The following is a 14,557-nucleotide window of genomic DNA, read 5'->3' on the forward strand; positions in this document are numbered from 1 at the left end:
TACCAGATGAGAAATAAGGGTCTTATCTAGCAAAACGATCGGTCATTTTTCGAAAAAAAATACAACCGCTTATGCTTTATAAACAAAATATCGTCTTGAACGTACTTTCCGCTTCCGCATTCTTCATAACGCTTCCGCTGAATGTCCTACGCCTTGCCTATTCAACTTACGGAAAAAAACGAAACTGGTGCCGCGTTCGTTCCGTAAGTAGAATAGGCAAGGCGTAGGACATGTAGCACAGTACTACTTAAAGTTATACACCTAAGAGTGATAAAGAAACATGCATGAAGGAGAAAATAAAGAATGAGATGTGCTTGATGTTGAGTGCAAAAAGCTGTAAAAAAAAAAAAAAAAAACGTATGTGGTTGGTGCTCGCGCTGACATACAACCAAAGCGCGTGCACAGAAAGCCGCCTCTCAGACAGAATGCACTGCGTTTGCGAGGAAGGATACTCACCAAGATGGGCATTTTGACATAATTTTGCATTTATGTGTCTGTTTAAGCACAAATGCAGAGGAGAATGGATTTCAGTGCTGTCTGTGCTGCTGTTTTTGTGCACAGAAAACAGCACACAAGCTCCGAATTGAGTTCTCTTTCATGTCTACTTGCACTCGAATGGTTTAAAATTGCTTGAATGTTTAAACTGACAGGACCTAAAACACGTGCAAATGATAAACTTTCGCTCTATGATGGTTAAACTTTGCAATTAATCCTGCGATAGACACATCCTGCAATGTGACTATCAAAGATGCTCACATTGCGATATCAATGCTAAAATTACATATTGTGCAGCCCTATTCACACTTCATATTAGGTGTCTTTAACTAATATATTTAACTAACTCCTTATAGAAAATGAAGGAAGAAGAAAGGGACATTTTAGGTATCAAACTGTAAGGACAACAGCAAAACAAATGTGTACTTCAGTGGTGGGAGTGAAAGTTTGGAATTCACTACAAAATGAATTAAAGCAATGTAAAAATATATTTCAGTTTAAAAAAAAGATTTAAAGAGAAAACAATGGATTTGTATGAACACTTATAGAAATTGATGATGATGATGATGATGATGATGATGATGGTTGTGATTATGGTTTGCTTTTGCTTTGGATGAATACTCATAGAAATTGATGATGATGATGATGATGATGATGGTTGTGATCATGGTTTGCTTTTGCTTTGAAATTTGTTTTAGGTTGATGTTTTGGTTTCTAGTTTGTTTCATTTGTTATCGTCATGCATTGACGGGGACTTGATATGTTGAATTTTTTTTTTTTTTATTGTTGAGGGGGCAGGAAATATAAGATATTCTTCACCCTGCCTCCTTTTCATCATGGTTTTATAAATTATATATATGAAGATGATGAAGTAAGATTTGTTGGAAAAAAAAAAAATATCCATGAATGAAATAAACATTTATCTATCTAAATATGTACTATCATCAAAATTGTTAGGTACAATGTTCACTTTTGCTGATATTGAGGTGGAAAGATTAGGGACAGGTTTGATGGTATGGTTAGGTGTAAAGGAAGGGTCAACAGTGTAATTATACATGTAACTACAGAAACAAAGCTGTAATTACATGCTGGTATTTTTTAAATATAAGCACAATGTAAAAACATGTATGTACACAATAACTGCATTGTATCAAATTATTAAAGGGGTCATGACATGTATTTTTTTGGTTTGTTTTATTATGTTCCCTATGGTGCAATTATAATATTACTTTAGGTTTTTGGACGAAAAACTTTTTCCACCCCGTTTCTCTCCCAGTCAGTCAGTTTTGGGGGGTTTTCCCCTTTAAAAGTTTAGTCTAACCGGCCACTGCTTTGATTGGCTAAAGACAGTGCCTAATCTGCCTATGCATTAATTATTAACGCCCCCTAGTCAGAACATGTGCAGAACTGTTTACAATAGTAGCTGGTTTTGCCGATTGCTGCGAGGCGATGGCTCCTGCAATGATACAGCCTTATAGGTTTGAGCCGGAATTAGATGAAAATGAACCATCTCCACAACAACTAAGAATGGATCAGCCCGTGTCCACATGAAAAGTGTGAAAATATTTCAAATAAATTATATGTCGTATCTATTTGTAACCCGAGACACTTGAAAACAGGTTATTGTTGCCTAATTATCAAGTAACTTGCTAACAGTTGCACATTATTTAACTAATTTCAATGAAATGATAGGTGTACCACAGACAAAGTGCATGCACAGGTCATATTTGAAGATGCAGCATTGATATGGCAAAATTGTACTTATGTATCACGTACTAGAAACGAGGCAACATATTTTCATAATTCGCTTGTGTGAGTGTTTATATTAGCAGGTGATAAAAAGTAATATTGTAAAGACCCTTAAAATGACAATTCTACATAAAATATCAAATAAAATACGATTGCTATAAACACTCACAGGTGCAGTTATGGCAATTGTGGTGCAATGCCCACTGAGAAAGAACATAAATGCTGCATGGAGACCCAGTACGTGCACATTCTAAAAGACTATTAATAATAATTATGTTAATCTGCATGTTTGAGTATTAACCTAATCTTTGAGCAAAAGTGTTCTGGCAAAGCCAGCATCATACTGCAATTAATTTTTTTCTTAAACTGTCATTCATCCGTGAAATGTAGTGAACACACACGTAAATTAACACTGACGTGACAGGGACGTTCGCAAAAAATAACCATGTTGTATAAAATAAACATATTCAAACATGTTTTTCCACAGCCAGGAATGGCACATCTACGTGGTATCGCAATCTTATTGTAAACAGCTACTTCTTCATACCCACTCGCTGCACATCGACTGAACACCTGTGGGCGTGACAATGATGCAAAATTAGGCGTAGCTGTCTTGCGCTGGAGGCGGTCATATGCAAACGACTGGTGCTAGATGACGTCACCTTGCCCCGTAGGATCCACAACGAGCTGTATTTGGAGCCTGATTAAATAAATGCTTTGTTTATAATGGGGAGGACGTCTTAAGCTATAAAACGTGCAGGAATTTTGTGTATTACGACGCATTGTGTACTACGTCGCGGAAGTTAACGTTTTTTGGATGTATGTCAAATGCGTATGGCTGTTGCGCCAGAAGCTCAATATTTTACTTTATAAAGTTTTAAATAAGGATACTTGTCTTACACAAACGCATCGATTCACTTCAGAAGGCCTTTATTAACCCCCTGGAGTCGAATGGATTCATTTTTTTTATGGACGGATGCATTTTTGTTTTGTTTTTTTGTCTTCAGAATTTGGGGTACCATTCACAACCATTATAAACCTTGGAGGACTAAGGATATTTTAAAATATATCTCAGATTGTGTTTGTCTGAAAGAAGCTAGTCATCTACACCTAGGATGGTTTGAGGGTGAGTAAATCATGGAATAATTTTTGGGTGAACTATCCCTTTAAGACACTTGATATAAAGTGGGACCAAAACAAGAATATAATGCTGAAAGTTACAGAATTCTCTTTCCTTTTCTAAAAAGGATGCTACATACAAACGCAAATTGTTGGATAAATTTAGTCTTTGCTTTCACAAGTGTCCAAAATCATTAACTGCGTGTGCACACTGTGTGTTTTGTTGAAATTCTGGACTGTGCACAATGCACATGCCACATCTCCGGTATTCGCACTTGCTTCAGTATATGGCTCTTGTTATCAATGCACACATAGCATGAAGGAGATAAGAGACTTTCAGAAAATGTTAAATGAGTCTTAATTGGGCAGTCAGGTTAATGTTCCATCTTATGCCACATAGCATCTTAGGAAATCTGAGAACACCTGGGATATTTTAGGTCTGGACATGTGAAGACGGCATGACTGACACTTTGACTGTGGCCTCACTATATGTATGACCACGATGCCCTTTAAGGTAGTGCAGAGTTAATGATTGAACTGACTGAAGCATCACATAGCAGTAACAAGTATGTAGGCCAAGGTGTACGAGAAAGACTGTTCCTCTTCAGAAGGATGACCTGGTTGTGAGTGCAATGGCCTGTTTATCATAAAAAAAAGAACATGATGTACACCATGACTAAACCGGAGAAGATCAGCAATGAAATAACATGCATGATCTTTTAGTCAAAACTGAAAGCGAGGACTGACTAAGAATTGACTTTGAACTCCTCCAAAAACCAAAAAAGCAAAGAGCAAAGTCATTGCGGATAAGCATGGATTAGCATATTCCATAACATATTGCAAGTGGTTATTGTGTAACATACAGTGTTCATGCTATAGTAACTCTATAACACGTAGCTATGGTGATACTTCAATCATCATATGTAACTATGGTTCCTTCGCAATAAATACTTCCTGCAACTGAATAATGTGGTTCGACTTTGTAACTAGTGCGACATTTAGGCATAGTTAGGTCATAAATTTAAGTAAACAGAGAAAAGCACCCCAGCCCTTACAGCAGAGGCGGAGGGGCGCCTGTATGCAGGACAGGACAGAGATGCTGTCAGGGTTTCATAAACCTTCATTAGCTATGACAACAGACAGAGACAGACTCACAAGGCAGGAATGCCAGGCCTGGCATAGAGACCATGTGGAAAACACAGGAACACATGCGACAGCACATACTAAGACTCCATAGAAATGTTCTCACACTTTGAGCAAACCGGCAAACTGCCGTTGACGGCTATAATGCAAGAACGATCAGCAGACCCATAAAAACCATAAAAACAGACAGAGACTTTGAGACAAACTGTCCTACACATTTCCTCCACACACACATGCCACGGAAATGTGTGCGTATGTGTAATGCACAGAGCCAGTTGGGTCAATTCGGGTCCAGAACACACAGAAACTGCTGTTGTCCTCAAGCGAACCTGACTGGAAACACACTGCCAGATTATAACACTGCCACACACTCACACACAAAGTCTTTCTCTCACATACACAACACACAAAATTCCACAAGTACACCACACAAATACAAACTTAGACTCATGCCAAGCAACACTCTATGAGGACATGGTAAAGTCATTTTTCTGTCAGATTCTTTCAGAAATTTCCATCTGCATAGGCTAAAAAAATACACATTATGTAAATATATGTAATTGTTTATAGTAGATGCTTAACCACAGGCAGCATTTACATTAACATACCTCTCAGAAACCGGAACAGCCGATATATTCCTTGAAATCAAGCTGGTTTCGATTTAACCTCAAGAAATATGGTTAACTTTAGGAGAAACACAAATTCAAATCCATGTAAGCCAACATCACATCCTCCAAAAAACAAAAATCTTTGCATAAACGCAAAGCACATTTGTCTCTGACAAATGTTTTCTGATATGTAATGCAAAATAATGAAGAAATCCTAAGGTTAAAGTTAAAAAAAAAGTGGAAATGAAAAGTGCAGTATTCTCTGCTGTATTAAAGAGATAGTTCGCCGAAAAATTAAAGTTCTGTCATCATCATAAATGAAAATATTTAGAGAATTCTTTGTTTAAAGATAACAAAAACCATTCATTCTGTTCTTCAAAATGTCTTCTTTTTTATATTCCACTGAAGAAAACATAGGTTTGGAATGACATGAGGGTGAGTAAATGAAAATGTTGATAGAAATTACATTTTTGGTTGGAGAATGCTGCACTTTCATTTCCACTTTTTTTTTTAATTACTTTAACCTATGGGTTTCTTTTTTATTTTTATTGTTTGCATTACTTATACAGTCAAACTAAAAATCATTCAGACATTTTTGATATATTTTTACAAGTGGGTGCAGGACACTATAGTTCATTTATGTAAGTGAGGATAGCAAAATAAAGTAAACTGCGACATATTATACCCAAAAATACTTCATACAGTGGACTACCAGTAAAACTGATAAAAATTTGGAACCAAAAATTATTCAGACACTTTGACCTGACCATGTTTTGCTCAAGTGTTATCTGACATAATTAAGATTATTTTTTCTGAAACAGTTTAACTCTGAGATCTGTATTACCATTTTTTTAAACTACAGTAAATAAACTGTATTAATGAATGAAATATTCAAGGTGTCTGAATACATTTTGGTTTGACTGTATATCAGAAAACTTGTCCAATAAAGGACAAACGTGCAAATGTCGATGACATACACATAACCGAGTGTGAAACAACAACACAAGACAGTGTGAAGAAGAACCTCAATTGAGCCTCAGCAACATCCACCTCTAATTGGTCAATAGTGGCATTATTCGTGTAATGACCACTAAACTTAATGGACCCTTTTCACAGACTGTGATGACGCGTTTTAACGATCATCAATATCGTTTCGTTATATTTTCATTTTTTTTTTAAATGTAGGTACACTTATAACGCTATACTTAGTATTATATTACCGTTGCATCAAATTACAAATATCTAGTTAATGCTGCTGTGAGGGTGTTTCTAATACAGCAGCCATGGGATTGACAGTAAAAGTGGCATCTTTCTCTCTTCTGACTGCCGTTATCAGTCGCTCTCTATTTTGTTCCTCTTTATGAAAGTTGTGAAAACACCATTGTTCATTTTTTCTTTTGCCATTTGAGAAAATGGAAACACAAAAAATACATTTAATGTATTCTCTCATTCACCGTTATAGAAATTTACCCAACTATGACGACTTCCAGAAATGTGAAAAGGGTCTATTATTGTAAAGTGTTACCATTATAATTATAGTGATACAAAATCCCCCTGCTTCATGGTAATGACTGACTGCCTATATATACCTTACATACTTCTAGACAATGCAAAATATATATAGGATTTCATAAAAAAACAATGCAAGTTAAAAAAAAAAAATCATACATTTCCTCTGTTTTTTCAGTCTATTTGATTCTCAACCCATGTAGGTTTAGTGAAGCCATATATAGCAATGTCAAGCATCTGAGCAAATAGTACCAATCCACAGTAGATGCTGTGCAAAGACATACATTAATCATTTATCATTCCATCATGCTGAAAAACCTCTACACACTGAACATCAATTATTTCTGAACTGTTAAATTCACCATAAGCAAACAAATATTATTTATAAAAAGATGCAAAGACAAAGATAGCACTGTAAAACATTAGCCACCACAGTAAACAAACAAGCATCAGGCCAGCACTGTTCAAGTTACATTACAAAATGGCCTGAAGTCAAAATTAGGCTGTTTACTAATGAGAAATCTTTCTCAGCTTTACGTATTCGTCTTTGGTTACCCTTGCCGTAACGCGACCACTCACTCTGCTCATGCAAACATGGGGCAAGAACACACACATGACCAGAAAAGTATAACTGACTCCTCCTTCCTCTTTCCTCCCTTTTCCCTCCTTCCGTACAGGGGGTCTTTCTACCCTGTGTCCAATCCCAGTGGTCTGCATGCACACACACGCATACACACACATACAGAGCCAACTTCCCCTTCAATGGGCCTCTCTACAGGGCTACAGTCAAGGCCTCACAGCTTCTGCCTAGAGTTACAGAAACTACACACAGGCCCACACATTCCAGCCTCTGAAATGAACACCGCCACAATAACAACCTAAACATCACAATCCAATTCCTTTAAACAAAAGAAACATATCAGTGCAACCTACATAGTGCAAGATGTGTAGAAAGGAAGTCCAGTATGACACAGGCTCAGAAACGATCATGATTGTGATCATAACACACAGGTGCATGGGAATTCTGGAACATACTCAACATGTAAACGTCCTGTATAGAGCAATATAGATTTTGCTACTGCTGTGCATTCTGGAGCTCAGCACAAAACGTATCCATGTATTTTTAGTAACTTTTCTTGCACTGATAATCTAATAAAACTAACAAAAATTAAGAGAAAGAGCGGAAAATGTGTGCATGTGTATACATTACATTATCAAAGATTTTAATGTTTTTGAAACGAAAAAAAAAAAAGGTCTCTGACAAAGAAAGAAGAACTGTTCACCAAGGCTGCATTTATTTGATCCAAAATGCAGTAAAAACAGTAATTATGTGAAATATTATTACAATTCAAACTAACTGTTTTCTGTTTTAATATATTTTAAAGTGTAATTTATTCCTGTGAAGGCAAAATTGAATTTTCAGCAGCCATTACTCCAGCCTTCAGTGTCACATGATCCTTCAGAAATCATTCTAATAGCATATTTGCTGCTCAAGAAACATTTATTTTTATCATCAATGCTTAAAAGCGGTTGTGCTGCTTAATATTTTTGTGGAAACCATGAGAGATTTTTTTCAGGATTCTTTGATGAGTAGAAAGTTCAAAAGAACACTATTTATTCATAATAGAAATCTTTTGTAACATCAAAAACGTCTTTTTTGATCAGTTTATTGCATCCTTGCTGAATAAAAGTATTAATTTCTTTTAAAACAAATGTTTTGACCAAAAACTTTTTAATGGTAGTGTACAAACGAAAGACAGTGGTACTGAATAAAGGGGGAAAGAGGGTTTTGAAACCTTTCCAGGGTATCACGTCTAATCTTGTTACATGGTTGGATATCTCATACTATTTCCACTCAAATTAGAAAATAGCAACCATGAATTTACACAATGGAGCATCGTTCACAAAGCAACCACTTTTACCAAATGCATAATAGCAACACAAAACATAAACATGTTATATCTGGGAATTAATATGGCCAGGTATTTTTCTTTTGACCATGCTTGTCTGACATGCCCTAACTAGTTATCCAATACACTGTAAGAAAAAAAAAGTCAGTAAAAATAGGCCACAATGTGAGTATAAATATGAAGAAATTTCCCATATTGTTTTTTTTTTCTTTTTTTTTTATACAGGTGTTTTGCCTGTTTTTTGTTTTTTTTTTAATTATGCATTGTGTTGTGTTTTAGGGTTAACGGAAATTTCCGTAAAATTACTGCATAATGTCCTGGCAGAAAATTACCAGTGCATTTTCCGTTTTTATTTCTAACAGTGTAGGAATGCTGAAAAAGTCCTAGCCCAGTTCAACAGACATGTTAAACAAACTATGCGGACTACAACAGATTCTCAACATACCAACAGCACAATGTGCTTTCATGTCACACGCTCCCCCTCGCTCCTATATGAAGGGCATTATGTTTAACAATACTGCTGAGGTTAATATGATTTATTACCATTATTCGGTTTTTAATAAAGCATTTTTATGTTTCACTTTCATCATAAGGTTTTATAAAACATCCATCAGGAAAAACACTTAATATGCTTTTTTTTTCTGAATATGTGAAAAACTACAATTGTGACTGCAGAAAATTAACAAGTAGAAAAATAGGAATTAATTGGAAAAATTACTTTCACTTAAAATTATTAAATATTATAGACAATAGGCAAGTGCATAATAAATCATGTCTTAATGTAAATTTAAATATGTGAAAATATATGAATGAAAGTTTAATTACATTGTAACTATTCTAATGTATATTAACTAATGATCTATTAAGCATTACAAAATGCATTAATGTATGGTAATATTATCAAAGAAAACTATATTATAAAGTGATACCACAAACACACAGCTATCAAAAAAAAAAAAAAAAAAAAAACATGTATCCGCTGTGAATCACTAAAGCCTGCATTTTTATGAATTCGTAGTTCAGTATATCTCTGACATTACAGTGTTTGGTTAGAAAAGTGAGCAAAATCTTCAAAGCAGCAAGTTTAAAAGTACTGGTAAAGCTATAGAAGAGATATTGTCGTTGTGGCTGCATGATGTCGCAGTTACAAATTACTGCAACAGATGAGCAGATACGCAGCTATACTATCAAACTCATTACACGCTTTTATATTGCTTTGAATAGAATTAATGCTCATTAGAACTAATTTCCTGCTTTAAGTCATTCTTCAGAACTGTGTGTACTTGGAGGCATGTGCAAAGTTTTCCACGTTGTATAACTTGCCAAGATCGGTGTTTAAATTGCATTCAATCAGTGCTACGAGAAAGATGCCTCTAAGACACAGAACGAATAAATAAACAGGTTTTCTAGTGACAAACGTGTTTTAGCTCAGAAACTACCCACATGAACTCTCTCTCTATCTGGATCTCATGTGCCATGTTAAAAAAAACAGTCACTTGAGTAGGTTACCTAACATTAGCAGACTAGCAGCTTTTGTTTTGAATTGCATTAGTGTGCGCACAAGGTTCACTTTGATAATAATGTGTGTTAGAGTAAACAGTTCGCTTCGTACCTGCGTGCAACTTTTCCGATCAAGCGTGATGTGACTTTTGCTGCTTCACTCTAGCCCGTAACTTGTAAATCTTGTTTTTTTCACGCCGAGAACTTGGCGCCAGCTCACATGCTAGCACGCCGAGAAAACACGCCCACCGCCTCGGCAGCGCAGCCCGCAGAGGGTCGCCTCGCTCCGCGTCCAGCCGCACCGCAGCCCCGTATTCGCGATGGAGCCTCCGGAGGAGCTAGTTGATGAGATGCTAACGAATTACGCTGGCTACTGCAGCTTTGCAATCCATTCCGTGCAGATTTTATCGCGAGTCTATGAATTAACTAAACACAAATAGTACAAAAATATCAGTCGAATCTGAAAGCAATACCTCCGCGCCCTGTGGGTGATTCGCAGTTTCCGGGCACAAAACAAACTTTGAACCCACGCTGGTTAGGACTGTAAAAATGTTGTACTTGACCCTAAATAGATGGGACTCCGTGTAATTACGCCCCGCCCCGACTCTACCCTGTACGGTGGATTTTCCTCCAAAGACTGTGCTGTGAGCGTTCGTCCGCTGTTTTGGTTGGTGTGACATCCTCTGCCACGCGCGCACTGTTTGGACAGGTCGGTTGTTCGTAAAGCGCGTGGGGACAACTCCCACATTCCACAAGCAAAACACACTCACTCACACGCACGCACGAACCCCACTGCATTCACAGGCAGCGACTGCGCGCGCACATACACACTCACACACACTCACGCGCGCGAGGGGTGTGTCGTGACGTCAGAGGCACCAACGAGGTAAACAGTTTGTCCGCATGAGGTCGAGCGTTATGTTCGTGTATAAATGAGGAGAAATGTGTGTCAGCCACTTAATTCGGTGTTTGACTGCGTTAAATGAATTGAAAATCATTTACTCATCCTGTTGTTGCAAACCCGACTTTCTTCTTTGGAGCACAAAAGAGCCTCGGTCACTGTACTATTCACTTTATGTAAATAAAAAAGCTAAACGGCTATCATTCCCTAACATTCTGCCTTATTTTCTCTCTCTCTCTCTTTATTGTGGGAAAAAAAGTCATAAGGGTGAGTAAATGATGAGAAAAAAATATTATTATTGTTGTATTTTACTGTTCCTTTAAGAAAAACATAAATACAACACAAAACAATTTATGGCCCAGCCAATAACCTACTTAACCTAATAGCAGTATGCGATTTCCAGTCACTACAGTAACCGCAGTAATTCATGGAAATGTTCAGCCATCTATGACGGCTAGTCTTTTTAAATATAATATTTTGGTTTGTAAGGAGATGAGTTCATGTTTTTTTTGGGTGTGTCTGCCTGAGTAGTATAGCAGAAGCTTCTGTTTTAGGCCTTAAACGCAGCACATGTTGTGTGCATTCATAAGAGCAAAATAACATACAAGTTTGATTGTGTGAGCCTGATCACATGGGGAAATTCATCGCTGTGGCACCCAGTGTGAGAAGAATGGTTCTGTGTCATGTTTGTGTGTATATAATATCTGAGCAGTAAAGATTGATGGTGAATGTTGAGATAAAAGAAGAGAAACGTGACGGGGTGACGTAGCGAAAGGAAGATCGTAGAAGCATGAACGGAAGTAAAAGATACAGAGAGAGGGGCCTCTTATGGTTATCCCCTGGCTGTTTCCGTTGTCCTCTCACAGGAACATATGGGCTATTGTCTGGAAATATAGAGGGGCACGTTTAGGGTACTAAGCATTCTTTGTACGTCCACTTAAAACAGAAAAGCAGAGAGAAATAAAAGATTCAGAGGCTTATGGAATAGGTACATAATCATTACACTATCAACAAAATAATATGTGAAGCTATGTGCTTGTGTTGTTTAATCTGGTCTTGTGACCTTCAGATGACTCTGTCATGGTGTTCACCTATAAAAGATCCCTCTCACGATAGACTCCTGCATTTAAAGACTATATGATCATACTCCCTTTTTTTCCAAAACATTTGTTCTCCTCTCTCCATTTGTAATGCACAAAATGTTCTGACGGTTACAGTGATGTAACAGGTCATAACCGCTCAGAGACTACAAAGATCATGCTGGAATGTGCGAGGAACATAGAATGTTACTTCATTTTAGGTCAAAGGTCAAGGGCAGCCAGCCAATCAGGATTCTGCATGGAAATCATGCCAATTTTTAAAGCTATAAACAATAAAACATTATCAACAATACACTTTGTAAACAGCACGTAGTATTAATACAGTATGCCTTTTATATGCATTACTTTTGTGCAATATAAGGAGTTTGTCGGATTCATAGTTAGCATTGTAAAATTAGATAAAACTGGGGTTACGCTTTATTTTAAGGTATCCTGGTTACTGTGTAATTACATGAATAAGTACTAAGTCATTTTAATGAACATGTACTTACTATAGGGTTTGGTTAAGGGTTAAATGCTTGTAATTGTGTATGATGTACTGTTATAGGAAGTGCATGTAACATGTTGGCTATAACAAGGGCACTGATATATAAATTACCAAAATTTGTTAGAATATTTAGTGTGTTATTTGACCCTTATTTAGTAATGAAAATAAAATATTATATATATATATATATATATATATATATATATATATATATATATATATATATAGCCAAAAAGGGAAACAAAAAAAGAAAACACTCATCTTTATTGCTACATATTTACTCATAAATGGCACAATAACAACAACAAAAAAAGCATTTGATTTCATGGAGAAAAGTTTGGATAAACAGTGGAAAAAATGACCAAAATAAAGACAGTTTTCAGCCTCAAATTTGACTCTTGCAAATGCTTAAAGAATCTGTTGCAGATGTTTTTGTCACAATTAAATAAATACATTTAACAAGTAAACACTTGGTGCATGGTCGTCATCTCTTGTAACGATTTGAGGATAATGAAAGGGGAATACCGTTTTGTAACAATCTGATGTGCCTGTTGTTCAGTAGAAAGGTAGAAATAAGTAAATAATACGATTAAAACCTTTTTTGACAGGGGAGATTGTGATTGCGTGAGAGATGTGCCTTCAGTTCGCGCCACTGACTGAGCTTAAGTTACAGCTAAAGTATATGTTAGCGTTAAGCGCAACAAAATACGATATGAAAATACATATTAGCAATAATATAAATAAAAGAAAGCAAAACATAAGCTGATAAATTTCGACAGATATGAAAGTCAGTAGGTTATAACTTATACAACGGTTAAAACGATTTAACAAGCTAAAAATACTGTTGGTTTGCGTGAACCCGAAGCGGCCGTAGTTAAATAAGCTAGCCAAGCACCATATATATATGCCCGAATGGAAACGTTGTAAATTCACAATAAACACACATACATACGCACAATTGAATACGATACAATTGTATAAAACAACTCTCATGGCGACATATTGAATAATTATTGTGAAGCCGCTCCTCACGGCAGTGCGGTCCCATGGTGTAATGGTTAGCACTCTGGACTTTGAATCCAGCGATCCGAGTTCAAATCTCGGTGGGACCTCGTCCTTTTGAAATTGTAGGAAAAGCTACTGTAGTCGAAGATTGAAAACAAATGCAATCTTGTTGAATTAGAAAACCCAAGGTCAAAGCATCAGCGATGTACCTCTGTGAAATGATAATTGAGCATGTGTTTGTTTACAAAACGAGCAATGACAGTGTCTTCAAGAAGAGTCTCGTGAGTATGCTCATATTTCATTTATTGATGAGGATGGGCTGGTTTTGATATTTGATAGCTGGTTACGGCATTTAAGTCATCAAAATTTGTGACAGTAAAATAAATTCACATCAGCACAATGTAAACAGCCCCTCTAGTTGGTGCCTTGTTGCAATGGTCATTATTGTAAACACGTAGGCTATGTCACAGTAAGAATATGTGTAAATATCAAATAATTTGTTAGTCCTTTCTTTTTTACAGTGATTTTTTTTTCTTTTCAACTCTATTACCAGATAGATTTGGATGTAACAAAACATTGAAACTGCCAAACTATTGCGATTTCATTTGCTAATATCGTACACATATGGTGCTGGTCATATAATTAGAATATCATCAAAAAGTTGATTTCTTTCACTAATTCCATTCAAAAAGTGAAACTTGTATATTATATTCATTCATTACACACAGACTGATATATTTCAAATGTTTATTTCTTTTAATTTTGATGATTAGAACTGACAACTAAGGAAAATCCCAAATTCAGTATCTCAGAAAATTAGAATATTACTTAAGACCAATACAAAGAAAGGATTTTTAGAAATCTTGACCAACTGAAAAGTATGAACATGAAAAGTATGAGCATGTACAGCACTCAATATGTAGTTGGGGCTCCTTTCGCCTGAATTACTGCAGCAATGTGGCGTGGCATGGAGTCGATCAGTCTGTGGCACTGCTCAGGTGTTATGAGAGCCCAGGTTGCTCTGATAGTGG

The 14,557-nt window shown here is 36.3% G+C and overlaps 1 non-coding gene across 1 annotated transcript; it reads left to right on the forward strand.

Annotated features, from left to right (window-relative positions):
- The first annotated feature begins 13,561 nt into the window (after positions 1-13,561).
- Positions 13,562-13,633, forward strand: trnaq-uug. The gene has a single exon. It is a non-coding gene; the product is annotated as a tRNA-Gln (tRNA).
- Positions 13,634-14,557: the final 924 nt, after the last annotated feature.

The sequence above is a fragment of the Megalobrama amblycephala genome, linkage group LG8 (assembly GCF_018812025.1).
Source record: "Megalobrama amblycephala isolate DHTTF-2021 linkage group LG8, ASM1881202v1, whole genome shotgun sequence".
NCBI lineage: Eukaryota > Metazoa > Chordata > Actinopteri > Cypriniformes > Xenocyprididae > Megalobrama > Megalobrama amblycephala.